At 40.8% G+C, this 27,812-nt stretch overlaps 1 protein-coding gene across 19 annotated transcripts in view; it reads right to left on the bottom strand.

Moving 5' to 3' along the window:
* HERC1 (HECT and RLD domain containing E3 ubiquitin protein ligase family member 1) overlaps positions 1 to 27,477 on the bottom strand; it is a 224,822-nt gene extending 197,345 nt beyond the window's left edge. For 13 of the 19 annotated variants that reach the window (XM_070054352.1, XM_070054347.1, XM_070054350.1 and 10 more), the window contains exon 1: positions 27,290 to 27,477. The gene's annotated coding sequence lies outside the window, so the exon portion shown is untranslated. Of the gene's footprint in view, positions 1 to 26,782; positions 26,923 to 27,261 lie in introns of those variants that run through there. The other 6 variants (XM_070054348.1, XM_070054344.1, XM_070054337.1 and 3 more) reach the window with 3 other exon arrangements.
* Positions 27,478 to 27,812: the final 335 nt, after the last annotated feature.

Raw genomic sequence — 27,812 nt, forward strand, 5'->3', positions numbered from 1 at the left:
TTGAAAGACACAGACACTATTTTCCCAGGCCATAGCAGAGAGCTGGATTGGAAGAGGGGCAGCTGGGACTAGAACCTGCCCCCATATAGAATGCTGGCGCAGCAGGTGGAGGATTAACCTACTGCACCATGGAACCAGATCCATCACTTTAATAATATCTGTGCCTTATGAAGTCCCTGTGAGCACATGGAGTAACTACATCTCTCATACACTGCTGATAGAAATGTAAAACACAAAAATGTTTGGCAGTTTATTATAAACATTTATTGTCCTTACTATATATACAATTCCTCATTTTATTATTTACCCAGAAAAAATAAGAACACAAGACTACATAAAGATTTGCACAAGGTTCCTAATAGTTTTATTATTAATAGCCAAAAATTAGAAACTGAAATGTCTGTAACTGATGAATGGATAAGTAAATTATAGAACACCCATGTACTAGCTTATTACTTAGTAACAAAAAGGAGTGAACTGCTAATACATGGATGAATCTCAAAATCATTACGCTAAGTGAAATAGGACAAACATAAAGACCACATCATTTCTACATACGTGAAACTCTAGAAGTGAAACTCCAGTGATAGAGAGTACAACAATGGTTGCCAGTGGCTTAGAACAGGTGAAGAAGATTAATAATAGCAAAGAGCTACAGGGAAATTTTGGGGGAATGGTAAAAATGGAGTGTATCATGATTGCCATAAAAATCTGTCAATTATTCACCATGGTGAATCTTATTATCTGTTAATTGTATCTCTTCAAAGCTGACTAAAAACAAAAAAATGATTTGCAGACACTTGCCTCCTTTTGTCTATTTATAAGTAGTAGTCCCAACTCTAGTAGGATTTTTAATTACCTAATTTTAGATTTTGATCTTGAGTAACTTAAAGTATTTATTTCTATTTTTGATGTTCACTCAGCTTTTAAACAATCTGATTCATGTAATACATTAAGTATGTCTATTATAGTGATATGTTTAAGAAGCTGGTTAACATATAATTATAAAACTAGAAACATATGCATAATATAGTCAACAGAGGATGTGTCCCAAGACCCCGAATGATGTCTGAAACCAGGGATAGTATTTTTTTTTTACTATACATGCCTACTTATGATAAAGTTTAATTAATAAATTAGGCATAAGATATTAGCAACAATAGCTAATAATAAAATAGAATTGCAACAGTGCTTTGTAATAGAAAAAAAAAAAATAAGTAGTAGTCCCAAAAGTTCTGCAATCTCCTAATCTCCTTGTTTTCTTCTCAGCACTGTTTTCTCCCGTTCCTCCCCTCCCCACCAACCATTTCTGTTCACTGCTAAACCTTAACCCATCATCACACCAAATCTGCATCTCTGACCTGCATTTCGGCAGAACAATCTATGTTTCCAAGTGCCTGATGACATCCACCACCTCAATGCTCCCCACTCCCAATCCACTAAATCCAAAATGAACTTCATCATTTCTTCCAGCTTCTCTACTTACTAACGCTCCCCTAACTTTCTTCCTACATCCTTAGAAAACTAGCTCCTTTTGTATATTACTCTTAATTACCCAGGGTCAAAGCGGTGGAGTTTTCTTTGACTCAAGCCTTTCTTTTACTACCCACTCCCCCTCCCCCTGCAGACTTCATAACCTGCCCTGGGAAACTACAATGGGCTCCTAAGCAGTATTCTCTTTCCAATGCATTCTACCTCCTTCAGTCAAATCTATCTTCTTAAAGCTTGGTTCTAACAAATTACACTTGCCCAACTATAAAAATGTTGATGGCTCTCCTTTTCCCATCAAGTTGAATACAGGCCATTATTGTGGATCTAAGTCCATCTAGAAGGAGCCAAACTTTCCTTCTAATTTCATCTCCTGCAACTTCCCTAAATGCCTCCTAATCCTTAGCAAATACTCCTGTCTCTGTCCCTTTGTTCATGCTATTCCCTGTAACTGACAGTCCTCACCTTCCTAACCTTTACCTGTCAAAATCTATACTTTTCTTTCAAATGCCATTTCAATGGTGACTTCCTCCATTAAGCCTTTCATGTTATAATCACCCAACACTCACCAATATTGATTTCATCACTTTATCTTCTAATCTTCATAACACTATGGCTTACACACATATGATATTTATCATACTCTACCCAGTTGTATTATTATTTGTGTACTTCATTATCATTGCTCCACCCACCCTTCAACCAGACACAAACTTTCCAAGGCTGGTACTCTGTTCCACTCTTTTGTTCCTTTCAACTGCTTGCACCCCACCTTTCTCACATTAAGGGCTCTGGAATTCTGTGAAAGATTAATTAATTCTGGTCTAAAGAGTCCACAGAGAAATAAAAATAGCCATGACGGAGGCTATCAGGATAAATCAGACAACAGACTGCATTTTGTCATTTGTTATATACATTGAACTTTCATGGAGAGACTTTTTTTTCTTTAAAGAATATTCAAAACCACTAAACCAAATGTTCCTATGAGAGCATTTTCTTTGGGACCAGCACTGTGGCATAGCAGGCTAAGCCTCCTCCATGGGTTCTGCTTCGTGTCCCAGCTGCTCCTCTTCTGATCCAACTCTATGCTTATGGCATGGGAAAGCAGTAGGTCCAACCGCTTGGGCCTCTGTACCCACATGGGATTCCCGGATGAAACTTCTGGCTCCTGGCTTCAGATCACCCCAGCTCCAGACATCGTGGCCATTTTGGGTATGAACCAGCGAATGGAAGACCTTTCTCTACCAATCTTCCTCTCTCTTTCTGTAACTCTGCCTCTCAAATAAATAATAAAAATCTTAAAAATAAAACAAGAGGGGCCAGCACTGTGGCACACCAAGGCCTGCATTGCCAGCCACTGCAGCCAACTGGGGAGTGAACCATCAAATGGAAGACCTCTCTCTCTCTCTTTCTCTCTGCCTCTCCCTCTCTCTCTCTCTCTCTGTGTAACTCTTTCAAATAAATAAATAAATCTTTTTTTTTAAAAAAGAGCATTTTCATTATAACATTCCCTAATTCACAAACTTAGAATAACAGGTCCAGAAGTAAGTATTCTCTATTTGCCCCCAAACTCTCCAAAGCAAGCATATTCTCTTTGAGGTTGATTTAGATCACATGGCCCAAGTTCCAATCTCACTTCCAGTTGTATTAGGTCAACAAGAGGCACTCCCAGAATCAGAAGATAAGAAAAGAAAGAAACTTGAGTTTTATTTCTATGGCTTCTTCCTCACTTCAGAAGTGAGGGCCACAAAACCTAACTGACTGGCTTGGCTTTATTACTCTAGCTCTCATCAGGCTCCAGTGTTTCTCACCAACATCGGGCATAGAAGTATTAATGGCTTCCCAATAATGACAGGACTTGAGAACTTCACAATCCTTTGTTATTTTCCTCAACCCTACTCAAACCTCTGGAACTAGTCCATTTATTTCCTGTGAGGTCTCTGACTAATATAGCTCCCTAGATTTAAAAATCCTCACTCTGCTCAATCCTCCCAATCAACTGTCCCCTGTTGTCTATCACCTATACTACGCAGCTTCTAGTCAGGCAAGCATCTCCTACCTCTGCACCCTTACTCATGCTAATAATTCTCACATTTCCACCCCTTCCCTCTCCACTTAACAAATCCTATACTTCTTTCAACTATCCCATGTTGTTTCCAATTAAATCTGTTTTAATAATCTTAATCCTTGATTATTTTTCTAATCTTGAAATGTCTATCTCTCTCTCACATAGAAGTACTATGAAAACCATAAAGATAAATATGAAGTATTGCCCTGTGTAGTTTATTTTTTTTTTTAAGAATTATTTTACTGGAGCCAGCGCTGTGGTGCAGCAGGTTAAAGCCCTGGCCTGAAGCGTCGACATCCCATATGAGCATCAGTTCTAGTCCAGGCTGCTCCTCTTCCCACCCAGCTCTCTGCTATGGCCTGGGAAAGCAGTAGAAGATGGCCCAAGTCCTTAGGCCCCTGCACCCATGTGGGAGACCCGAAGGCACAGCTCCTGCTGTTGCAGCCATCTGGGGAGTGAACCAACAGATGGAAGATCTCTCTCTGTAACTCTTTCAAATCTTTAAAAAAAAAAATTATTTTAATTATTTGAAAGTTACAGAGAGGTAGACCCAGAGAGAGAGAGAGAGAGAGAGATCTTCCATTCTGCTGGTTTACTCCCCAAATGATCGCAACAGCCAGAGATGAGCTGATCCAAAGCCGGAAGCCAGGAGCCAGGAGCTTCTTCCAGATCTCCCACGTGCATGTAGGGGCCCAAGGATTTGGGCCATCTTCTATTGCCTTCCTAGGCCATAGCAGAGAGCTGGGTGGGAAGAGGAGCAGCTGGGACTCGAACCAGCACCCATGTGGGATGTCGGCACTGCAGGCTGCTGCTTCACCCACTATACCACAGCACTGGCTCCCTCCCTGTGTAGTTTCTAACTCCCTCAATATATCCCCTAAAGAGAAGTACCAACAGCTCTTTTAAATCCTTTCTTTCCTATTCCTTCATAGAAGTTCCTGTAACATTAGAAACAAAGTAACTTTCATTGACAAAAAAAAAATAAGTAAAAATACATCATTACTATGCCCTAGTACAAAAAGTTCATGACAAGTATCTAAAAGCAAATATACTGTTTTTATGATTCTGTTTTCAATATAATGGTTCCAAACAATGGCTGCTGTCAAACCTGAGGTTTTTTTGTTTTTTTTTTTTTTTTTTTTTTTTGACAGGCAGAGTGGACAGTGAGAGAGAGAGACAGAGAGAAAGGTCTTCCTTTGCCGTTGGTTCACCCTCCAATGGCCGCCGCGGCCGGCGCGCTGCGGCCGGCGCACCACGCTGATCCGATGGCAGGAGCCAGGAGCCAGGTGCTTTTCCTGGTCTCCCATGGGGTGCAGGGCCCAAGCACCTGGGCCATCCTCCACTGCACTCCCTGGCCACAGCAGAGGGCTGGCCTGGAAGAGGGGCAACCGGGACAGAATCCGGCGCCCCGACCGGGACTAGAACCCGGTGTGCCGGCGCCGCAAGGCGGAGGATTAGCCTAGTGAGCCGCGGCGCCGGCCCCAAACCTGAGGTTTTTAAAAACATAAATGTGTTTTTAGATGGAAGAATCTTTGAGAATAAGAGCAAAATAATGGTCCATTTGTCAAGTCCAGCAACCTGTTAAACTAATAATACTCAATCCAGAATTTGCAACAGGCCAGTAGACATAAAATAGACACTAGACTTCAACCAAAATAAGATTTTTGAGAGAAATAAAACAGTCAGTTGGGTTGTAGAATAAAACCTCCCATTCTTTAGAATATCAATCTGCTAGCATCTATAGAACACAACCTGCAGCACAGTCAATATTATTGGTAAACTTTCTTCATCAAACTCCCAATGAATACTCATATATGCTTATATGTAAGCAATTACAACACAAAATAATGCTTTGTAACAACTTTACACAACAGGAGCTAGAAATAATACTAAAGGAACAAAGAGAAGGACAGAATGGCCAGGATACAAGAGATCAATCCAGGACCAACGAAGAAATTGAATTCAGAAATGAGGGCATAAAATAAAAGAGCAACGATATGTCATATTTTTAAGGATACTTACAAAATATGTTCAATAGGACTAGGGCAAATTAACATTTTCACATTCAAGATTTAATCAAGAAATAAAGCATCTCAAACTTAAACTGAGAAATATCCTATTCACCGCCTTGTTTGGAATAGCCCATCGCCCTCCCTCCCTCCCCCTCAAAATTAAAAAAAAAAAGGTTAAATAAATCACACACACACACAGTGAAATTCAAGGCAACTATTAAAATCAATGAGGAAGAGTTGCAATTATTTGGAATGTAATCATGATATAAAGTTAAAATAAATACATTAGGATGTAGACCAAGCAATTGCTCTGAAGTTTATATTCAAGGAATTAAAAGCATGGACTCAAACAGGTATTTGTACAATGTTCACAGCAGCATTATTTATAATAACTAAAAGGCAAAAACAAACTAATGTCCCCCAACAGATGAACAAAATGTGGAGTGTATACACACACATACACACACACACACAGAGGAATATTAACCACAAAAAGAAACAAAAATTTAATTTATGCTGCAACAAGGATCAACTCTGGATGCACTATGCTTTGTGAAATAAGATATTTGTGAAAAAAGGGAAATCACAGTCTGTGTGAGTATATGAAAGTATGACTAGAGAGGTTTAAAACCTCATAAAAAACTGACTAACAGTTAACTCTGGGGGAAAAAAAATGGGAAAATGAAGATATGGAACAAGGTGACATATGTTTTACACTATGTTGGTTTGTTACCATGTGCACATATTGCTTAAGGGTTTTTTAATTAAAAAAAAGAAAACAATTATTCAGGCAAGGAGACTAACTGTGAGAGGCAATTTTCACACAATCTCAAAATAGTGATGTGGGATAAACAGGCAGGAAGTTAGTTTAGGATCTGTGAGCTGGAAGTCACAACTATCCATGTATAATTCTATCCTACTTGCCCATCAAAATGCCCCTTTCCTGGGATTTATCTGCTTCATCTTTGGACTTAGAAGGGCAAAGATAATATGGATACTGAGTTCCATACTGAGGTACCATAAAATTACTAGGTGGCTTCACACCTGTAGAGGTGCCAACTCCTACCTCATAAAAAGGGCCAACAACCAGAAGGGCTCTCTTCTGCCTCCAGACCTCAGCTGAAGGGACTACTAGAAGCCCTCTCTGCCTCCCTCTCCCACCCTTTCTCCTATGAGACAAATCTTCTGACCCACTGTCCACTCGTGACAAGTATCTTTCTGTGTGGGGCTCACTTTCTCTTGTTTCCCTCTGTGCTCCTGTGTGTGTACTCACTTTCTCACGTTTTGAATAAAATGTGTTCTCACTTGGTGTACCTTATACATGCCTGCACTTAGAATACTTCACTAAGTGCAAGGCAAGAGCCTGGGGGGAGGGGGGAACTCTCACCCACAGTAATACCACTCCCTAGATTACTGATTAGTTATAAAGGAGGGGGTGCATTTAAAGTGATCTTGATGGTAGTTACCACCTTAAAAAAGTAGTCAAACTTATCATCACCACAAAGGAAGAAAAACAGTATTAAGTACCTCCTGATGCGATTCAAGGAGTAACAGAATATCACCGATACAGTGGTAATGCAAAAAAAAAAAAAAAAAAAAAAAAAAATTAAAGCTGTATATATAATCTTAAAGAAATAAGGAACACATTCAGATTATAGGACATTGTAAAGACAACTGGCCTAGATTATTCAATACAGGTTAACATCTTTTTTCCCAAAAAGCAGGTAATTTAAATAAACATAAGAACCAAAAGTAATACATGAATGTACCTGAATCAGAAAAAATCAAACAAAAAACAATTACAAAATATCTGTGGGAGATAAGAAAAATTTACTTTACATATTACACAACAATGACGAATTGATGTTATCTTCCTTAGATGTGAGAAAGGTATTGTGGGCATGCTGGAGGATGTCCTTATTTTTAGGAGACATATACCAAAGTATGGAGAATATTGTGATTAATACAACTTACCTTCACCTAAAGCAAAATATATGTTTAGAGAGGAGAAAAAAAGCAACTGCAGCAAAATGTTATAACTTGTGAAGCAAGACAAGAAGTACATGGTTGTTCACTGTACTATTAACACTTTCCTATACATTTGAGAAAGTTTCAAAATCAAAGTTTAGGGAGGAAAGTAGAAACACTGAATCAAGCATAGAGGTGCACACAATGATAAAAAAGGATAAAGATTATCTTTATGATAAAAGCACAAACAGGAGTTAAATAATAAGCATGGTTTTTCCGTTATTAACTGCGTTCTTCCAGACAGAACATGTTATAAATGCATTTATTCCCAGAAGTATCCATATTAAGCAAATTTCATTTTTAATTTCCTTGTGACATATCATTTTCCTGCAAATAATTACAGTGATATTATCTCTATAAATTCAGAGGTAGATTTATAATTCTCACTTAAAAAGGAGTTGGCAGAAAAATACTGTTCCTGTAAACAAAGACACTAAGTTATCTACCCTCCCTACAAATAAGATAAAAGCCAGATGGCAAGACAAGTTTACTTAAGCTTGTGCTTTGTACAAAATAAACCAGAAGGAAGTTAAAGGGCAGGGAATAGTTTGGTTCACCCAAAATGATGGGAGGCAGAACTTTCCATCTCTTAACACTGCATCCCACACCTTTATTTTAAAGTAGTCTGAATTCCTGTATCAGAGAAGACCTAGGCCTTCCTGCTAATGAGTACCCTGAGAGGCCATAGATGACTGGGTCCCCACAAGCTACATGGGAAAATCTGAGTTCTGGGCTTCTGGCATCAGCCTAGCCCAGTCCTGGATGTTGCAGGCAGCTGGGTAGTGAAGCAATGGATGGAAGACATCTATTTCACACTAGTTCTTCCTCTCTGCCTTTCAAAGAGGGAGGGAGGAAAAAGAAAAGATAAGGCAAGGCAAAGCAAAAGAAAAGACCTGAGCAAATCTGCCTTGTAACATGCAGGGAAAATCCAACTGGCAAAACTAATGTGGAAGTGTATAGATGTTTATCTTTCTTTGAATTACGTGCATTGCCTTAAGAATTCACTTTTTAAAAAAGATGCATCCTATTTATTTGAAAGGCAGAGTTACCACGGAGTTTTCTTCCATCTGCTGGTTCACTTCCCAAATGGTCACAACTGCTAGGGCTGGGCCAGGACAAAGCCAGAAGTTTGGAACTCCATCCAGGTCTCTCATATAGGTGGCAAGGGATCAAGCACTCAGGCCATCTTCCATTGCTTTCCCAGGCACATTAGAATGGAGCTAGAGCAGAAGTGGAGAAGCTAGGACTCAAACTGAACCAGCTCTCATATGGGATGCCAGCCTCACAGGCAGAGGCCCAACTTGCCCAACAATGCTGGCCCCAAGAATTCACTTATAAACAAAACAATTAAGACTCACTATGCAGAGAAAACAGGAAGCTTGTCTTGGTTTCTCATCTTTAACCCTTTAGAAATCTTTCAGGTTAACAGAAAATACAATTTGAAAATAAGCCTACTCCTGTGGAACTCATCAAGCTATGCATTGAATAATGTTTTTAAAACATGTTTTCATGAAATATCTACATAAAAAGTTAATAAAATATACAGATCTATGAGTATACGCTAAAAACTTACAAGATGCTTAAGAAGAAATCAAGGATCATCTAAATAAATGAGGTATCTTCAAAATGAAAATATATTATGAAAAAACAATATATACAGTTTTCATTTTGTTCACCAAAATATATTTTTAATTCCATTTTCCATGAACTTTTTGAAGTCTCCTCATATTATTTTTCACACCTAGGAAGGAGTTATTTCCATTTGTTAAAATGTAACTTTTTTCCTGACCCAAATTCTCATTTCAAAAGCATATACTACTTTCTTTCTTTCCTTTTTTTGTCAAAGTTTTTTCAACTTTAAACTAAAAAAGAAAATATCCTCATATATTATAGATTCAATGTTTGAGAAAATATTAAGTGGAAGGTCAAGAAAAATCAAACTCCAATTGATTAAAAAAAAATGCAGGGCTGGCACTGTGGCGTGGTAGGTTAAGCCTCCACCTGTGGAGCCAGCATCCTATATGGGTAAAGTTTGAGTTCCAGCTGCTCCACTTCAGATCCAGCTCCCTGCTAATGTGCCTGTGAAAGCAGTGGAAGATGGCCCAAGTCCTTGGGCCCTCGCACCCATATGGGAGACCCAGAACAAATTCCTGGCTCCTGCCTTCAGTTCGGCCCAGCTCCCACCATCGCAGATATTTAGAGAGTGAACCAGTTAATGGAAGATCTCTGTGTCCTCCTTCTCTCTCTCTCTGTAACTCTATCTCTCAAATAAATAAGCTTTTAGGACACAAAAAATTTCTAATTCAATACTTTGGAAAATATGGAACCTACCGACTGACCTTTCAGAGTTGTTAAGAAAATTAAGTGTGAAAGTATTTCAATGCAATGTACTTAAAATGAGTTTGTCCACAATCAAACTATATAACCTCAAATCTCATGTATAAAATGAGGGGGTCCTATTAAGTGAGCTCCAATTCATTTCTAAATCCAAAATTCTAGAATTAACAGTGTCCTCTTATCTATATCTCTATCTCCTCTGGAGGTATATTTGTTTATGGATAATAATTCCTAGATCTTCATATTTTCTGTCTTCACTAAGGACACAGTCAGCCCTCCACATATTAGGTTATGGCCCTAACTGCCTGAATGTTAATAAATATACATCTATTTCCTCCAAACAGATGCAGCCCTGCTGCTCCACTTCCAAGCCAGTTTTCTGCTACTGTGCTGGGAAAACAACAGAAGATAGACCAAGGACTACACCTACCTGGGAGACCTGGATGAAGTTCCTGGCTTCCATCTGGCCCGGCTCTGGCCATGGTGGCCATTTAGGGAGTGAAACAGCAGGTAAAAAAATCTTTCTCTCTCTCTCTCCCTTTCTCTCTGTAACTCTGCTTTTCAAATCAATCAATCAATCTTAAAAAAAAAAAAAAAAAAAAAAAAAAGACACCACTTGGGACACCTGCAAACCATGTGGGAGTGCCTGGTCTTAAATCCAGTCTCCACTTCTAACTTCCAGTCTCCACTTCCAGCTTCCTGCTAATGTGCACCCTGCGAGGCAGCAGATGATATCTCAAGTACTTCGGTCCTGGCCACCCATGCGGGAGACCAGGATTGAGTACAGCTCCTGACTTCAGCCTGGCCCAGCCCCAACTGTTAATGGGCTTTTGGGGAGTGAACCAACACATAGAAGATCTCTCTCCAGTATGCATATCTTTCTGCCTTTTAAATAAAATGAAAACTAATCAACTAAACCAAACTCTGTGTATGAATACTCATATATACTCTTCACTGTTGGACATCTTTCTTTATTGCGAATCTAATATTTCCCAAAATTTGTTCCTCAGATCACAAGATTCCTCAGGATAAGGGAGGAAAAGGTTCAGTGATCAAATGAATTAGGAAAACACTGAGTTAATTTTAAACAAGTTTCTTTACTATAGGTCTTTTACTTGTTAAATGTGTACTGCTACATTCCAAGAAAGGATAAAGTAAATAAAATATTGTTCCCTAAGTTTATTTGACCCTAAAACACTTTTGTCAAGGAGCCACACTGGGAGTTGCTGTTCCAATCCTTTAACAACCTTTAATACAAAATATATTGCTATGTAAACTCAATATTAGGCTCATTCCCGAAGTTATGCTGAGAAATCTGGCTCAAGAAACTAGTAAGTGCTGCCAATTCCAAATTACTTCTAAAATTTCTGAATATGAAATTTCTAACTTTGTAAAAAACAAATGCCAATGACCAGCTCTACATTCTAAATCACAGACTTTTTTTCATGATAAGAATTTAATCTATTTATTGGCCAATTATCCTTTGAACAAAATCTACTTATTCATTATTCTCAAATTTTCATTAATGACAGTTTGCACCCTTTCCTTAACAGAATCCACCACAGAACTTTGTCAAATCATCCCAGTACCACTACTACTATAAATACAGTGCCTGAAACATGCAATTTATGTATTAAAGAAATATCCAAAAGAATGCCATCGAACACAGGAAAGAGGAGTAACAGAATTTCACTACTTTAAAATCCCTGAGAGGGGCCAGTGCTGTGGCACAGAAAGATAAGCCTCCACCTGCATCCCTATGGGATGCTGGCACAAGTCCTGGCTACTCCACTTCCAATCCAGCTCCCAGCTAACGTGCCTGGGAAAGCAGTGGAAGATGACCCAAGTGCTTGGGCCCCTGCACTCGTGTGAGAGATCTGGAAGAAGCTCCTGGCACCTGGCTTTAGACTGGGGTCAGGCCGATACAGCCATTTGGTGAGTGAACCAGCAGATCTTGATCTCAATTTGTCTGTCTCTCCACCCCCCCCCCCCATTTCTGCCTTACAAACAAATAAATAAATCTTTAAAAAAAAAACTGAGAAATAAATCTAAGTAATAATGATCATGAATAGCTACTAAGATCACAAAGATATAATGAGACCTTATGAACCTCCTGATGGAAACACAAACCCCTTCTATAAAGTATTCTTACTAAAAACAAGACAAAAAACTGTCAATTTACCAGAAATTTACAAGACAGAACAAGATACAATTAACAAAATGAGATAACTGAAAACGTCAAGGAAAATAACCTGGTTTCTTAACAACAAACGTAAGTAAGGAAGAAGAAGTCCAAAGATTAAAAGTCATTTAATAAAATATGCCAAACAATTGCAAAGTACAGACTTTATTTAGATCCTATTTCAAGCAAAGAAGTTATATCTATAAATAAGAGAAAAATGAAACTTGATTACATATTTCTTCAAGATTTACTTATTTATTTTACTTGAAAGTCATAGTGACAGAGACTTTTTATCTGCTGGTTCGCTCCCCAAACGGCCACAAGAGCCAAGGTTGGGTCAGGCCAAAGGCGGGGGCTCAGCACTCCATCCAGATCTCCCATCCATGTTCATGGAAGAAACACAAGTACTTTTCTCTTTATTTACTTCCTGCCAGGGTGTGCATTAGCAGGATCAGAGGAGTAACGCCAGAGCAATGCCAGAGCAAAGCTAGAGCAAATGCTGGAGCCATTCCAGAGCTGGGACTTTAACCCTGGTACTCAGGCACTTGAGGGAGGGATAGGAGGTCTCTCCTTTGCCTTTCAATTAAACAAAATAAAAATTGTTAAATAAAAATTTTCAGCAAAATGTTGTCTGGCAATAGAATCATCTGCATATAGTCTTTACGTATTCCAAAAACAGATTAATCTACAATCAAGCATAAGTGAATGCATATTTACTAAGTTCAAATTTTATTTTTGTGTACTGTAAGCAGCTATTTGCCAAGAATTTCACCAGCAATCTATATGCTAAACTCTCCAATGTAATTACCCTTATTTACAAGTTTATTAACAGTATCTAGCCAATTCATAGCTTTCTGTGGGAAAAAAAAGTGCTTAAGTATGATTGACTTTAATTTTTAGTTATTAAATAAAGCATCAGTCAGAGAAAAAAACTTGCAGATAATATTGCAGAGTCATCACTATCTTGGTAGCCCTCTGGGCTTTGGTACTTCTGGAATTTATCAGCAGACTTACTGCATAAGCACTTCAGCTTACTGAGCTCCCAAACAGGACTAGTTTTATCTTATGCACAAAAACCCTTTCCTGCCTGCCTAATCCAAAATAAGGTGCCAAACCAACAGATGGCAGACAAAAAGGGAGGGGTGGTGATAAGGAGTCAGTACAAGACAGCACCATGAAAAAGGAAAATAATATTGAGAGAACTGTAAGACATCTTAAATAAGATTTTAAGAATAAAAACATATTCATCAATTCCTTAGATTTTTATAAAAACAAAGCCACATTTTGTCAATAAATTACTTTAAAGCTAAGTGATTTTGTGAATTTGCATTTAACTTTATTCCTTTATATAGCACACCTTAAGAATTTTGAAAGGTCCTTCGTATCTCAGAATAATTTAAATTAACAAAAGGAATTCAAATTATCTTCAAAATAAACAACAGAAACAGGTTGTACTATTATTAGCATTTCACGACTTCGGTGTATCACTGCTGCCTTTTCCCAAGCTCCCTACCTCTATACTAATCTACAATACAATCAAAAACCATCTCACTACCATCTCACGGTAGCTCAACTAGTAGAAAATTTTAATTAAAATACTAGTTTAAAAGATATTACAACAGATTTGCTACTAGAATTACAGCTTGAATTTAAATGACATTTCTTTATAACAAACCTTTTTTTAAGAATGTGCCAATTACAATAGTCTATCTTGGCCTATTTATCACAAATGCCTTCTGCTTACAGATTAAGTAACCTTCCAAACACTTATTTAAAAGATCAAACTTGTAACACAATACAATATAGAAGTCCATCATTCAGGCTCTGACAGTTTTACAAAAACATAGCAACTTCTAGGCTCTGGTTGCAGAATGAGAACCAGTTCATTTCTGTCGCATCATAAAAAAGGGCGACTAGAGGGTGATGTTATTCAGGGGTTCATCCCTTAGGCAGGCATCCCTCTCTACGTTCCTGTCTCAGAGAGGAGAGAAGTGTTAGGAAGGTCAGTTGAGAAAATGTTTACAAAAATATTTTGTAAATTAAAAAGGTATAAATGAATGCAAGCTATTATTTCACTATTTGTGTACCCTAAAAACAGTTTGCTTAACCTTGCTCCTTAACATCATTGAGTTTTAAGTTTTTCAAGGAAAACTCTGTATTTCAGGGCATAATGATTCACTAATACTCATTTTCAAATGGCAAACGCTGATCTTTTTTTTTTTTTTACAGGCAGAGTGGACAGTGAGAGAGAGAGAGACAGAGAGAAAAGTCTTCCTTTGCCGTTGGTTCACCCTCCAATGGCCGGCATGGCCGGCCGGCGCACCGCGCTGATCCGAAGGCAGGAGCCAGGTGCTTGTCCTGGTCTCCCATGTGGGTGCAGGGCTCAAGTACTTGGGCCATCCTCCACCGCACTCCCAGGCCATAGCAGAGAGCTGGACTGGAAGAGGGGCAACCGGGACAGAATCCGGCACCCCGGCCGGGACTAGAACCCGGTGTGCCGGCACCACTAGGCAGAGGATTAGCCTATTGAGCCGCGGTGCCAGCGAACAAAGGCTGATCTTTACACCAATTACTGTTCTAACATTTACTCCTCTTCTAACGTTCCTCTAAGGCAAAACAGACCTAAAAACATGCTTTAAGAAATCAAACCAGGGCTGGTGCTGTGGCATAGTAGGTTGTTACCAACTTCAATGTCGGCATCCTAAATGGCCACCAACTCGATTCCCAGCTGCTCCACTTCTGATCCAGCTCCCTGCTAATGTGCCTGGGAAAGCAGTGGAAAATGGCCCAAGTACTTGTGTCCCTGCTACCCACATGAGAGAGTTCCAGGCTCCTGGCTTCAGCCTGGCCCAGCCTTGGCTGTTGTGAGCATTTGGGGAGTAAACTAGCAGATGGAAGATCTCTCCCTCTCTTTTTATGTCAGTCTGCCTTTCAAATAAATAAATAAGCCTTAAAAATTTTTTTATCTACTTGAAAGGCAGAAGTAGAGAGAGACAGGGAGAAACAGAGACAGAGAGAGGTCTTCCTGCTGGTTCACTCCCCAAACAGCCTCAACAGCTAAAGCTGGGCAGATCTGAAGCCAGGAGCCAGGAGCTTCCCCTAGGTCTTCCATGAGGGTGCAGGAGCCCATGAGGGTGCAGGAGCCCAAGGCCATCTTCCACTGTTTTCTCAGGCCACAGCAGAGAGCTGGATCAGAAGTAGAGGAGCTGGGTCTCGAACCAGTGCCCACATGAGATGACAGCACTGCAGGCAGAGGCCTCACCTATCATGCCACAGCACCTGCCCCATAAATAAGCTTTTAAAAAAAGAAAAAAGAGGCCAGCGCTGCGGCTCACTTGGCTAATCCTCCACCTGCGACGCCGGTACCCCAGGTTCTAGTCCCGGTTGGGGCGCCAGGTTTTGTCCTGGTTGCTCCTCTTCCAGTCCAGCTCTCTGCTATGGCCCGGGAAGGCAGTGGAGGATGGCCGAAGTGCTTGGGCCCTGCACCCGCATGGGAGACCAAGAGGAAGCACCTGGCTCCTGGATTCGGATCAGTGCAGTGTGCTGGCTGTAGCGGCCATTTGGGGGGTGAACCAATGGAAGGAAGACCTTTCTCTGTCTCTCTCTCATTGTCTAACTCTGCCTGTCAAAAAAATAAAGAAATAAAAAGAAAGAAAGAAAGAAAGGAAGGAAGGAAGGAAGGAAGGAAGGAAGGAAGGAAGGAAGGAAGGAAGGAAGGAAGGAAGGAAGGAAGGAAGGAAAGAAAGAGAAACTAAGTAGAATCACTTTATCTAATTTAGAGACAAATTTTACTCAACAGACAGCTTCCTAGAGTTGTGCTCCTGGCTTCTTATGTGCCAGAAAATTTCCTAAGGTACTGGAATGAAGAAGACATAAAAAGTTTCTGCTTTCATGGAGTTTACATTCTAATGAAGAAGACAAATTATAAAAGGTAGACAGCTAAGTAATTAAATTTCAGGACATAGAAATGTCATAAAAAGTAAAAAAGAGGAGCTGGTGCTGTGGCACAGTGGGTTAAGCTACCTCCTGCAATCCCAGCATCCCATGTGGGTATGGTTTGAGTCCTGGGGTTCCACTTCCCATCCAGCACCACACTAACGCTCCTGGGAAAGCAGCAGAAGATGGTCCTAGCCATTGGGCTTCTCCCACCCACACAGGAAACCCAGATGGAGTTCCAGGACTCTGGCCTTGCCTTGGTCCAACTCAGGCTGCTGGGAGCATTTGGGGAATGAATCAGTGGATGGAAGATCTCTTTCTCTCTTTGCCTCTTCTCTCTCTGTCACTCTGCCTTTTGAATAAATAAATAAATCTTTTTAAAAAGTAAATAAAAGATAACAGGTGTAGGTAAGGATGTGAAGAAAAGGGAATACTTGCTCACTGTGAAAATGTTAATTGGAACAGCCATTAGGAAGACAGGATGGAAGATCCCAAAAACATTAAACCACCATATGATCCAGCAATCTCACTTCTGGGTATACAACTAAAGGAAATGAAATTAGCACCTTGGCAATTGTCCCGCCCACCCCATTCACCCCCAGTCTGCCCACTCTCCCTTTCTTGCATACTTTCACTTACAATAAATCTTGCTGGTTTCCTCTATTCAAAAAAAAAAAAAAAAAAAGATGATGACAAAGATGAAGAAAAGAAATCAGCACTTCATAGAGATATCTGCATTCCCATGGCAATGACAGCATTGCTCACAATAGCCAAGATACAATTACAAACGAAATGCCTCTTAAATAGATGACTGGATAAAGAAACTGTGAGTTACACACACACACACACACACACACACATACACACACAATGGAATATTATTCAGCTTTAAGAAAGAAGATCCTGTAATTCAGGACAACATAGTTGAGCCTACAAGACATTATGGTAAGTAAAATAAGCCAGACACACAAAGAAAAATACCACATGTTCTCTCTTAAAAGCAGAATCTAGAATATGGGGCCGGGAGAGAAACATATAGAGAGAACATTGGTTACCAAAAGGAGGAAGGAAGGGATGTAGGTCAAAGGGTACAAAGTTGCTGTTGTATAGGATGAATAAATCTAGACATCTAAAATATGGCATTTACACTATAATAATATTGCATACTGAAAATTTTCTGAAAGTAGATTTGTGTTTCCACCACAAACACACAAAAAATGTAACTGTTAAATTCTTATATGTAATAATCATTTCACTATGTACATGTACATTAGAACATCATGTTGTGTACCTTAAATTAAATAAGTAACAGCCTGAACTTCAAAATTAGTAAATAAATTGAGAGAGCAAAGACTGATAAACAACATAGGTCACCATTCTGTAAATTCATCAGCCTCTTTCTGAAACCAGTAAAATCAAGTGTTATCTGAGGTTTGTTTTTTATTTTAAACACCAACAGTGATTTTATTTTAGGTTTATACCAAACATCTACTGGTTCTATTCATAATCAATATTCAGCATCTGTTTTCCTGGGAACAACAAGAAAACCACTGAAATACAAGCTCCTCAAGTACAAGAAGCTTTGACATTTTATTAACATGTTCCAAACACCTAGAGTAGTGTCCTTTCTGGGAAAGAACCTAGATTGCCAGCCTCACTGGGCAGAACTTGTTAGCCAATAAGTTAGGAATTTTTCCATGGTGTGTTAGTTTCTTGGCAGCAATAAAATCTGATAGGATCATTCTAATCCAGAACTTCAAACTCTCAATTTCATCTTCTTTAGATTTGGCCTTCTACTATGGCCCAACTGCTTAGGCCCCTGTCACCCACATGACAGACTCAGAGGGACTTTCAGCCCTGACCATTGCAGCCATCTGGAGAGTAAACCAGCAGATAGAAGATCCTTCTCAGTCTGTCTCTCCCTCTCTCTATATATCTCTTTTCTTTTTTTTTTTTTTTTAAGATTTATTTATTTATTTATTTGAAACACAGAGTTACAGAGAGGCAGAGGCAGAGAGAGGTCTTCCAACCATTGGTTCTCTCCCTAAATGGCCGCAAAGGCTGCAGCTGAGCTGATCCAAAGCCAGGAACAGGAACCTCTTGCAGGTCTCCCACGCAGGTACAGGCGCCCAAGCACTTGGGCCATCTTCTCCTGCTATCCCAGGCCATAGCAGAAAGCTGGATCGGAAGCAGAGTAGCCAGGTCTCAAACCAGCACTCATATGGGATGCCAGCACTGCAAGCAGCAGCTTTACCCACTAAACCAAATAAAACAAATCTTGAAAAAGATTGGCCTTCTTCTCTATGAAACTAAGAGAGGTTCCAGATACTACCACTATTAATCAAAGTAACTACTAAACTATGGGTGTCAATCCACACTCTGTGTACTGTTCAAAGTAAGTAGCATACAATGGGAAGTAAGGCCTGTATCATGGAAATTCCAGAGAGAAATATCTGTACAACTTCAGCTCTCTGGGTAAACTCTGCAGGTATTTCAGAGCACAAGTATTATGAATCAATGCACTTCCTCCTTTAAATACGAAAAGCTTTCAAATGAGTAATCCTAGCTAGGCCAGAAATTGCATTTAATCAATTTTACCTGCATATAATAACATATACATATAAGCTATCAATACAATATTAGTGGATATCTTTCATTTTCTTTTTATTATTTATTTATTTTTATTAAAATTTTGACATATAAAAATTGTACATATTAGGCAGGCATTGTGGTGCAGCTGATAAGCTGCCACTTGAGACACCCATATTCCATATCAGATTGACAAGATTTGAGTCTCATTTTCATTTCCAATCCAGCTTCCTGCTAATGTGTATCCTGGGAGGCAAGTACTTAGGTACCTACCACCCAAGTGGGAGACCCTAATTGAGTTCTGGGTTCCTAGTCTCAGCCTGGCCCAACCCTGGCTATTTTGGGCATTTAGGGAATGAACTAACAGGATCATTATTTCTCTATTACTCTTTCAAATAAATTAATAATTTTTCATTGTACATACTTATGTGATGTTTCAGTACATGTTTACATTGTATAATATCCAATCAGGGTAAATATATTTATCTCTTCAAACATTTACCACTTCTTTATCATGAAAACACTTAAAATCCTATCTTATAGTTTTTTTTTTTTTTAACAGAGAAATGTGTATTAACATTATCTATAGTTACCCTACAGTGCAATAGAACTCCAGAACTTCTTACTCTCATCTAGCTATAACCTAGTACCCATCAGGAGTGGACGCTAAATCGAACTGCCTGGGATCAAGTACTGCTTATGCTTTAGATCCAGCTCTGCATCTGGAAGGTGGCAGATGATGGCCCAAATATTTGGGGTCCTACCATCCACATAGGAGACCTGGATGGAATTCCTGGCTCCTGGCTTTGGCCTGGCCCAGCCCCAGTCATTGCAGGCATTTGGGGAATGAACTAGTGGATAGGAAACCTCTGGCTTTTCCTCTGTCTCTGTCATGCTGCCTTTCAAATAAAATAAATAATTTTTTTTAAAAACCACCTATCAATCAACCCTTCCCCATTCTTCTGTACCTTCTTTGTTTTTTCTTTAAAAGACACAGAGATAGGCACAAAAAGCTAGCTCCCAGCTGTTGGTTCTCTCCCAATGCCAACAGCCAGGGTTGGGCTAGGCTGAAGCCAAGAGCCCTGAGCTCCATCAAGTATTTGAGCAATAACTTGCCACCTCCTAGGGTCTGTGTTAGCAGCAAGCTGGAGTCCAGAGCAGAGCCAGGACCACAACCAAATTGCTCTGATATGGGATGTGGGAGTCCCAAGCAGTGGATTAACCACTGTGCCAAATGCCCCTCTTTCATTTTCAAGCTATAAGAACCTGCCAACCACAAGCATTAAATGCCCTTCCACAAAGGGCCACTGGAATGACTACAAAGCATTTTTTCTCATCTCTTACCTCTGCCAAAATAAAAAGAATGACAACACATTCCATGGTTGAGCCTGTGGGAAAAATAGGTGATCTCATATATTACTAGTGGGAATGCAAATTGGTTCAATACTTTAGGAAGAAATTTTGGGAACAGCTAGAAAAACTACATGTGCACTTAACTTCTGACCCAGCAATCCCATATACCTCTAACAATATAAAAATACATATGCACAGGTCATTTATAGCAACATCAGTCATAAACGTAAAACACAGAAAACTACCTAACTGCCCACACATAGAAGAGTGGTTGAATAAGTTGAAATACATGTACACATTTGTTAGTACTGTGGAGTACAAATAGTTCTAAAGCAGAAGGGAAAATATGAAAAGAATATATTTTCAAAAGAATGAACTTAACTTGGGGGTCATTTTGACCACAATTTTCTAGTTTAAAAAAAGGCAATAGGAAAATAGGTGGCAGTTCCTCAAAAAGTTAAATACAGAGTAATCCTATGACCCAGGTACATGCCTAGGAGAATTGAAAACATATGTCCACACAAAAAATTGTACATGAATGTTCACAGCAGATTTATTCATAACAGCTAGTGAGCAGAAAACCAAATGTCCATCAATTGACACATGAGCAAAAAGTGGTATATTCATACAATGGAATATCAATGCACCATACGAAAGGAATGAAGTCATAATACATGCTACAACCTGGATGAACTTTGGAAAAAGTATGCCAAATGAAAGAAGTCAGACACAAAAAGCCACTTTTATATGATCCCATTTACACAAAATATCCAGAATAGGCAAATCCATACTGAAAGTAAATTAGGAAGGGGATACCAGAGGTGACTACTAATAGAGCATCTTTTTGGGGTGATGAAAATGTTCTGGGAGGTGCCACTATGGCACAGTAGACTAAGCCTCTGCCTGCAGTGCCAGCATCCTATTTAGGTGCTGGTCCAAGTCCCAGCTGCTCCTCTTCTGATCTAGCTCTTTGCTATGGCCTGGGAAAGCAGGAGAAGACAGCCCAAGTGCTTTGGCCCCTGCACCCACGTGGGAGACCTGGAAGAGGCTCCTGGCTCCTGGTTTCAGATCAGCTCAGCTCCAGCCATTGCAGCCATTTGGGGAGTGAACCAGCAGATGGAAGACCTTTCCTTTTCCCTCTCTCTGTAACTCTACCTTTGAAATAAAATAAATAAAATCTCAAAAAAAAAAAAAATGTTCTGGAATTAGTGGTGACAGTTAACATATTAAAAACCACTGAATTTTGCATTCTTCTTACATAAAAACATAACATTTTCCGCTATCACTTTCTTTTTTTCTCATACTTTTTAAAATTAATATACAATCAATGTGCCATAAAACTCATCTTTTTTCTTTTTAATTTTTTTTATTTATTTGAAAGGCAGAGTTAGAGAGAGAGAGGAGATTCAGAGAAAGATCTTTATTTGCTAGTTCAAAAAGGTGAGTTTTGGGGGCTACTGCTGTGGCATAGTGGTTAATGCACTGCCAGCATCCCATATTGGCTGGTTCTAGTCCCAACAGCTCTCTGTTATGGCCTGGGAAAGCAGTAGAAGATGGCCCAAGTGCTTGAGCCCCTGTCCCAGGTGGGAGATCTGGAAGAAGCTCCAGGCTCCCAGCTTCAGATTGGCCCAGCTCTGGCCATTGTAGCCATTTGAGGAGTGAACCAGCAGATGGAAGACCTCTCAACCTCTTTCAACTGCTCTGCCTCTGCAACTCTGCCTTTCAAGTAAGTTAATCAATTAAAGAAAAAATAAAATAAAGTGAGTTTTGGGGCCAGGGTCATAGTGTAGCACATTAAGCTTCCACCTGCAACATCAGAATCCCATATGGGCACAGTTCAAGTCCTGACTACTCCACTTCTGATCCAGTTCCCTGCTAATGCACCTGGGGAAGCAGGGGAAGACAGACCAAGTCCTTAGGCCCCTGCACCCATGTGGGAGACCTGGAAGAAGTTCCCGACTCCTGGTCTGGCCCAGTCCTGCCATTGCTGTCATTTGGGGAGTGAACCAGCAGACGAAGATCTCTCTCTGAATCTCCTCTCTCTAACTCTTTCAAATAAATTTTTAAAAGTTTAAAAAGAAAAAGGTGAGTTTTATGGTACATTAATTGTATATTAATTTTTAAAAGTATGAGAAGAAAGAAAGTGATAAGAAAATGTGTATATTCATTTATGTAAAATAAACGAAAGAAGGAGGGCTAGTGTTGAGGTACAGCAAGTTAAGTTGCCACCAGCATCTCATATAGCAGCACAGGTTCCAGTCCTGAATGCTCTGCTTTTGATCCAGCTCTCTGCTAATGTGCCTGTAAAGGCAGCAGAAGACTGCCCAAGTGCTTGGGCCCCTGTCACCCATATGGAAGACCAGGATGGAGTTCCTGGTTCCTGGCTTCAGCTTGGCACAGCCCCAGCTGTTGTGGCCATTTAGGGAGTGAACCTATGGATGGAACGTTGGTCTCTCTTTCCCTCTCTGTAATTGCCTTTCAAATAAACAAATCTTTAAAATAAAAGAAATAAAAGCAGAAATAAACTAAAGAGATGGGCTACCTATAGGGCATGGAAAGAGGTGGAGACAAAGGTAATGGATGGGAATGAGGCAGTAGAACAAAGAGTAACATCTCCTGGGGTATACCTTTCCATATAGTAGCATTTAGTAACTGTAGTGTTTTACATACCAAATAATAATAATTAATTAAAAGCAATCAGGATTGGGGGAAACTCCAAATGGATTACAAATAGTAACAAATAAACCTAACTGCATTACACATGAATAACATAACCACAGTAAAGGAAGCAAGGGGAAAAAAATAACTAACCTAGTTAACACTGCATAATAGTATTTTAGTTAGATGCTGTCAGGCTAAAGATAAAAATGACATTTGTATATTCACTTTAATTAATAAGTATACTTTTCATAGGGTTTTGGTTAGCAATCAGTAACTTATTGATACGGATGCTAGAACTATAAACAACAAGTGAGTATACTCACTTAAACAATAAATAATGACAGCCAAGTTATTGTCACAGAAAGAAGTTATAAATAAGGAAATGGGAAGGGTCAGATGAACCTTGTGGTGTTGGATATCCAGATCTTGATTTTAAATACTATTCTCCAATAAAAGATTTAGAGTCCCTTGGAGAAATGGTTGACTCTAGGACTGGGGCAGGGAGAAACAGAGGATGATCATGGATAGCCTGTGGAACCAGAATATAAGGAAGTTCTTGGAGTATAGTCCAACCTAAAAGAGCTCTCAAGGGCCAAAGCTGGAACAATGTGAGCAACAAAATACAGTATTGAGGGGCCAGTGCCGCTGTGGTGCAACAGATGAAGCCACCACCTGCAGCGCTGACATCCACTTCTGATCCAGCTCCCTGTCGATGGGCCTTGGAAAATGGCATAAGATGACCCAAATCCTTGGGCCTCTGCCACCCACATGGGAGACGGGGAAGAAACTCCTGCCTCCTGGCTTCGGCCTAGACCAGCCCTGGCCATTGAGGCTATTTAGGGAGTGAATCAGTGGATACAAGATCTCTCTGTTACTCTGCCTTTCAAATAAATAAATAAATCTTAAAGAGAGAACTGAATTATAAGCCACAGAATAAAATAAAATACCTCTAAAGATATACTGATATAAAGACTTGGAAAAAAAATAAATAAAAAGACTTGAATAAATAAATGACAATGAAAAGGATATCTCACCCTTACAGAAGAAATTCAATTAATAAGCATAGAAGAAATAAGAGAAATACAAAATCACCATAGGCAAATACCACAGTAATAATTGTTGCAGACAATATCCACCAATGAAGTTGCAATCAATGGGAGAAAGCGTGAGGTGAAACATGTAACTGTATAGTCTCAACGTATCTATTTCAAGGGGGGAGAACAGTAACTTTATAGTCAGAACCCAGCAGAAATCATTTTAACAAAGCGTCAAGGTTAAAATACCACTAGCAATAAGACATAACACCATGAACCCCCTAAAACCATGCATTGAGAGGGACATATCATTTCTGTAGTTTTCTTGAAAAATATGCATAACTTCAATCTAATCATGAGAAACACAGACAACCCCACAATGAGAAAAATTCTACAAAATAACCAACCTGTACTCATCAAAAACGTTAAGGTCATAAAAAATATAAAAAAGAGAAAACTGAGGAATTGTTAGAGATTGAAGAAGACTAAAAAAGACACAACAATTAAATGCAATCCTGGATTAAGTCCAGAAACCTAAAAAAAAAAAAAAAAGATGTGAGGTGGGGTGGAGATTGGTGAAATTCAAATAAAACTGGTTAACAGTAACATATCAAGGCTAATTTCTTTATTTTGATAACTGCACTCTGGTTATATAAGTTACAGACATTAGTGAATATGAGTAAAGGGTATACAAGAACTTTACCATGGGGCCAGTACTGTGCAGGTCAAGCAAACACCAGCAATGCTGGCATCCCATATGGACACTGGCTCAAGTCCCAGCTGCTCCACTTCTGATCTAGCTACCTGCAGATGTGCCTAGGAAAGCAGCACAAGATGGCCCAGGTGCTTGGGCCCCACACCCATGTAGGAGACCCAGAAAAGCCAAAGTTTTACTTACAATTAAAGAAATTATTGAGGCTGGTGCTGTGGCATAGTGGGTAAAACCGTCAGCTGCAGTGCCAGCATCCCATAAAGATGCCAATTCGAGACCTGGTTGCTCCACTTCCAATTCAGCTCTCTGCTGATGGCCTGGGAAAGGAGTGGAAGACGACCCAAGTCCTTGGGCCCCTGTACCCACGTGGGAGACCTGGAAGGGGCTCCAGGCTCCTGGCCTCAGATTGAGCCAGTTCTGGCCATTGAAGCCATCTGCAATGCCAGTAGATGGAAGACCTCTCTCTTTCTCTTTGCCTCTGCCTATCTGTAACTCTGCCTTTCAAATAAATAAATAAATCTTTTTAAAAAGAATCCCAAGTTGCATAAACAGAGAAATAACATATTAAAAAATTACCTTCAGTAGATTACAGTAAGTTTGGTACATGTTATTATATAATTGGCCAACTATAAAATTCAATTTTTGTTCCATAATCTGCTTGTATACTAACACAAGTTCTCCGCACACCCCAAACCACAATATAATATCATCATTTTAAGTTGTGCAAGTCTGAATTTTTAAAAATTAGCTGTTCAATGTATCCAGTCCCCCACTCCTTTTTTTCTATTTCAAATACTAAAAAGTAATTTAGACTTACTTTTTTGAGGGGGAAATGCTTAGGATATTAGAATTGTTCTACTATTTATTATGTGCATCCTCTACTAACCAACACAATTCAATCAACAACACATGCTCCAAAATCTTTCAAGGCAAACAGGATTTTCAGGAGAAGTTTATATTAGTAAGTAGACTAAGTGACCCATTTACATTTGCTTTCTCCTCCATGCACCACCAGGATGTCTTCACTAGGAATGGAAAACATGCCCAGCAAATGAACAAGCAAGAATCACATTCAAACAGCATGATGGGAAATTTAAGAAACAAAGTGATAGGAACCTTAGAGAAAGCAAAATTCATAGAAGTTTAGAATTACAAGAAGCCTAAATAGGCCATTCAATCCATTCCAATGACAGCAACCCCAGACAGATGACAATCTATCCTATTTTTAAAAGCCTCCAGATTTCCAACCTCCCTAGATGTCTCATTTTGCCATATAATCCTGCCATGTGATTTGGGGAAAATATTATGACCATTCTTTGCCCTACCTAAAATTGGGGTTTTTTTCTTCATATAATAACACATTTTAACTCACTTTCAAAATGTACAAATGTGTACAGGTGGATACATACGTGTTTATATGCATGTACAAATATGCATAAAACACCTAGGACACTCTTTTCCCTGTCTAAACACAAGCTATGGAAACACACCTAATCAAAGGCACATCCCCCTCCCACTCTAACCACAAGAAGCACTATGCAACAATGTCACGTAACATTTTGGGCCTAAAAATAACCAATGGAGATCAATTTTATAAAACCTTGAGGTTATCGGGTTTTTTCCCCACTAATCAGTTTCTTTGTTTTCCCTTTTCGAACACCCACCACAAGTAGAATTGTAAAAATATATATGCACTAGATGCACATAATTTGGGGGGTTCGATTTTTTTCAAATTTAGCTGACAATCATTCAGGAAGAGGAGCCAACGAACAAGACAGCGATGACAGAGTACAGCCAGTTATAATAAACAAGCAACTAGTTTTAATCAAGCAGGCCAAAGAAACAATTCAGCTAAAACAAATCATTTTTGGAACATATGTAGAAAGAGGAAGTCTCATTCAACGATGAGGCAGTACTACTGGGGTTGGGAATAAGTGTTTATTAGCAAATACATCAAAATGTTAACCACAAAATGCCATCCTTGGAGACAGAATGACAATGATGGGTTTGTTCGCATTTGTTATTCCTATTATTTGATTTTCCAGATTTTCCAATCATGAACTTTTTTTTTTAATTATTATTGAAGTAAGGTAAACCCTGTGGCTATTTCACAGCTCTCTAAGATGGACAGCATGTCTTTTACATAACCCCCTGGGAGAGACGGTACCGGCTCCAGTCCTCGTGTCTCCCAGGAATCCTCACCCCATCACAGAAAAGATTTCACCATGTTCCTCAGGACAGCTCCTGTCATCATCGTCGGCTTCATCCCACCCCGGAGACCCGAGAATGCGCCCGGGCTCCCCCACCCCACCCCCACCCCCGGCAAGGGGCTTTATAAATTGCTATCTGAACGCGGCGGGAGCTGGGGAGAAAGGTTTTTACCAGATGAAGAGCTGCCCCCGCCCCAAGGCAGGGGCGAGGAGAAGGCACGCCGTCCCCACCTCCACCCCTCAGAAGGCAGCCGGCGACTGGGGGCACCCGGGTGGCGGCCGTCCCCGGAGCCCCCGGCCCGAGCCCCGGCCAAGGGCGGGGCGCTCGTTAGCGGATAAAGGGGTAGGGGAGAGGGTCGGAGACGCGACCCCTGTGAAAGGGGCCCAGCGACTGGGCCGGCAATCTCCTGGAGGGGCGGGTCCCCCGGCCCTCTGTGGCCGTCGGCTCGGCTTCTCACGCGGCTCCGGAGACGCCCGAGAGACGAGAGGCCTCTGTAGCCAGGGGTCCACACGGCGCCACGGAGGTGCCCTCGGGCCTCCGTCTTGCCGCCCACCCGGGACCCCAGCAGCCCCGCGCGGCGACGGCGGCCCCGGAACGGCCCCAGCCGGCCTTGCCGGGCCGGCCGAGCGCGCACACACACACACACCGACCGGCAGAAGGGCAGAGACGAGGCGTTACCGTACGCGGCTCCTGAGCTGGCGGAGGTGGGGCGCGGCTCTGGCGACCCGAGCCCGGCTCGGCAGTGGCTGCGGCGGCCGTGTCCTTTATTTTTGCTGCAGCGGCGGCGACTTGTCAAAGGGAAAGACGTAAGAGGCGGCGGCGGCGGCAGCGGCAGGCGATTCTCGCGGGATTTGGGCGGAACTCTCGCGCAGTCTGGCGCCCTCTCCCCGCCGCGTAGGCTCGGTGCGAGAGGAGAGCGGAGAGCCTGGGTCGGCTGAAGCGAGCCTGCGGCGGAGGGACGTAGGGAAGGCGGTTCGGGGGCCGCCGACCCCAGACAGCCCCGCCGGGCCGCTGAGAGGGGGTACAGTCGCGGGCGGCTTACAGAGGCCGGCGCGCCCAGGCTTCCCCGTGCTCGGTCAGGAAGACCCCCGGCGCCCGGGGTGCCGGCGCTGTGGGACCGGACCGGGGACACGTGCGACCCGGCGGCCACACCCCTTTATCGCGGAGTGCCGGTGCACTCGGCGCCCTTTATCAACCCCGG

The sequence above is a fragment of the Oryctolagus cuniculus genome, chromosome 12 (genome assembly GCF_964237555.1).
Source record: "Oryctolagus cuniculus chromosome 12, mOryCun1.1, whole genome shotgun sequence".
NCBI classification, from domain to species: domain Eukaryota; kingdom Metazoa; phylum Chordata; class Mammalia; order Lagomorpha; family Leporidae; genus Oryctolagus; species Oryctolagus cuniculus.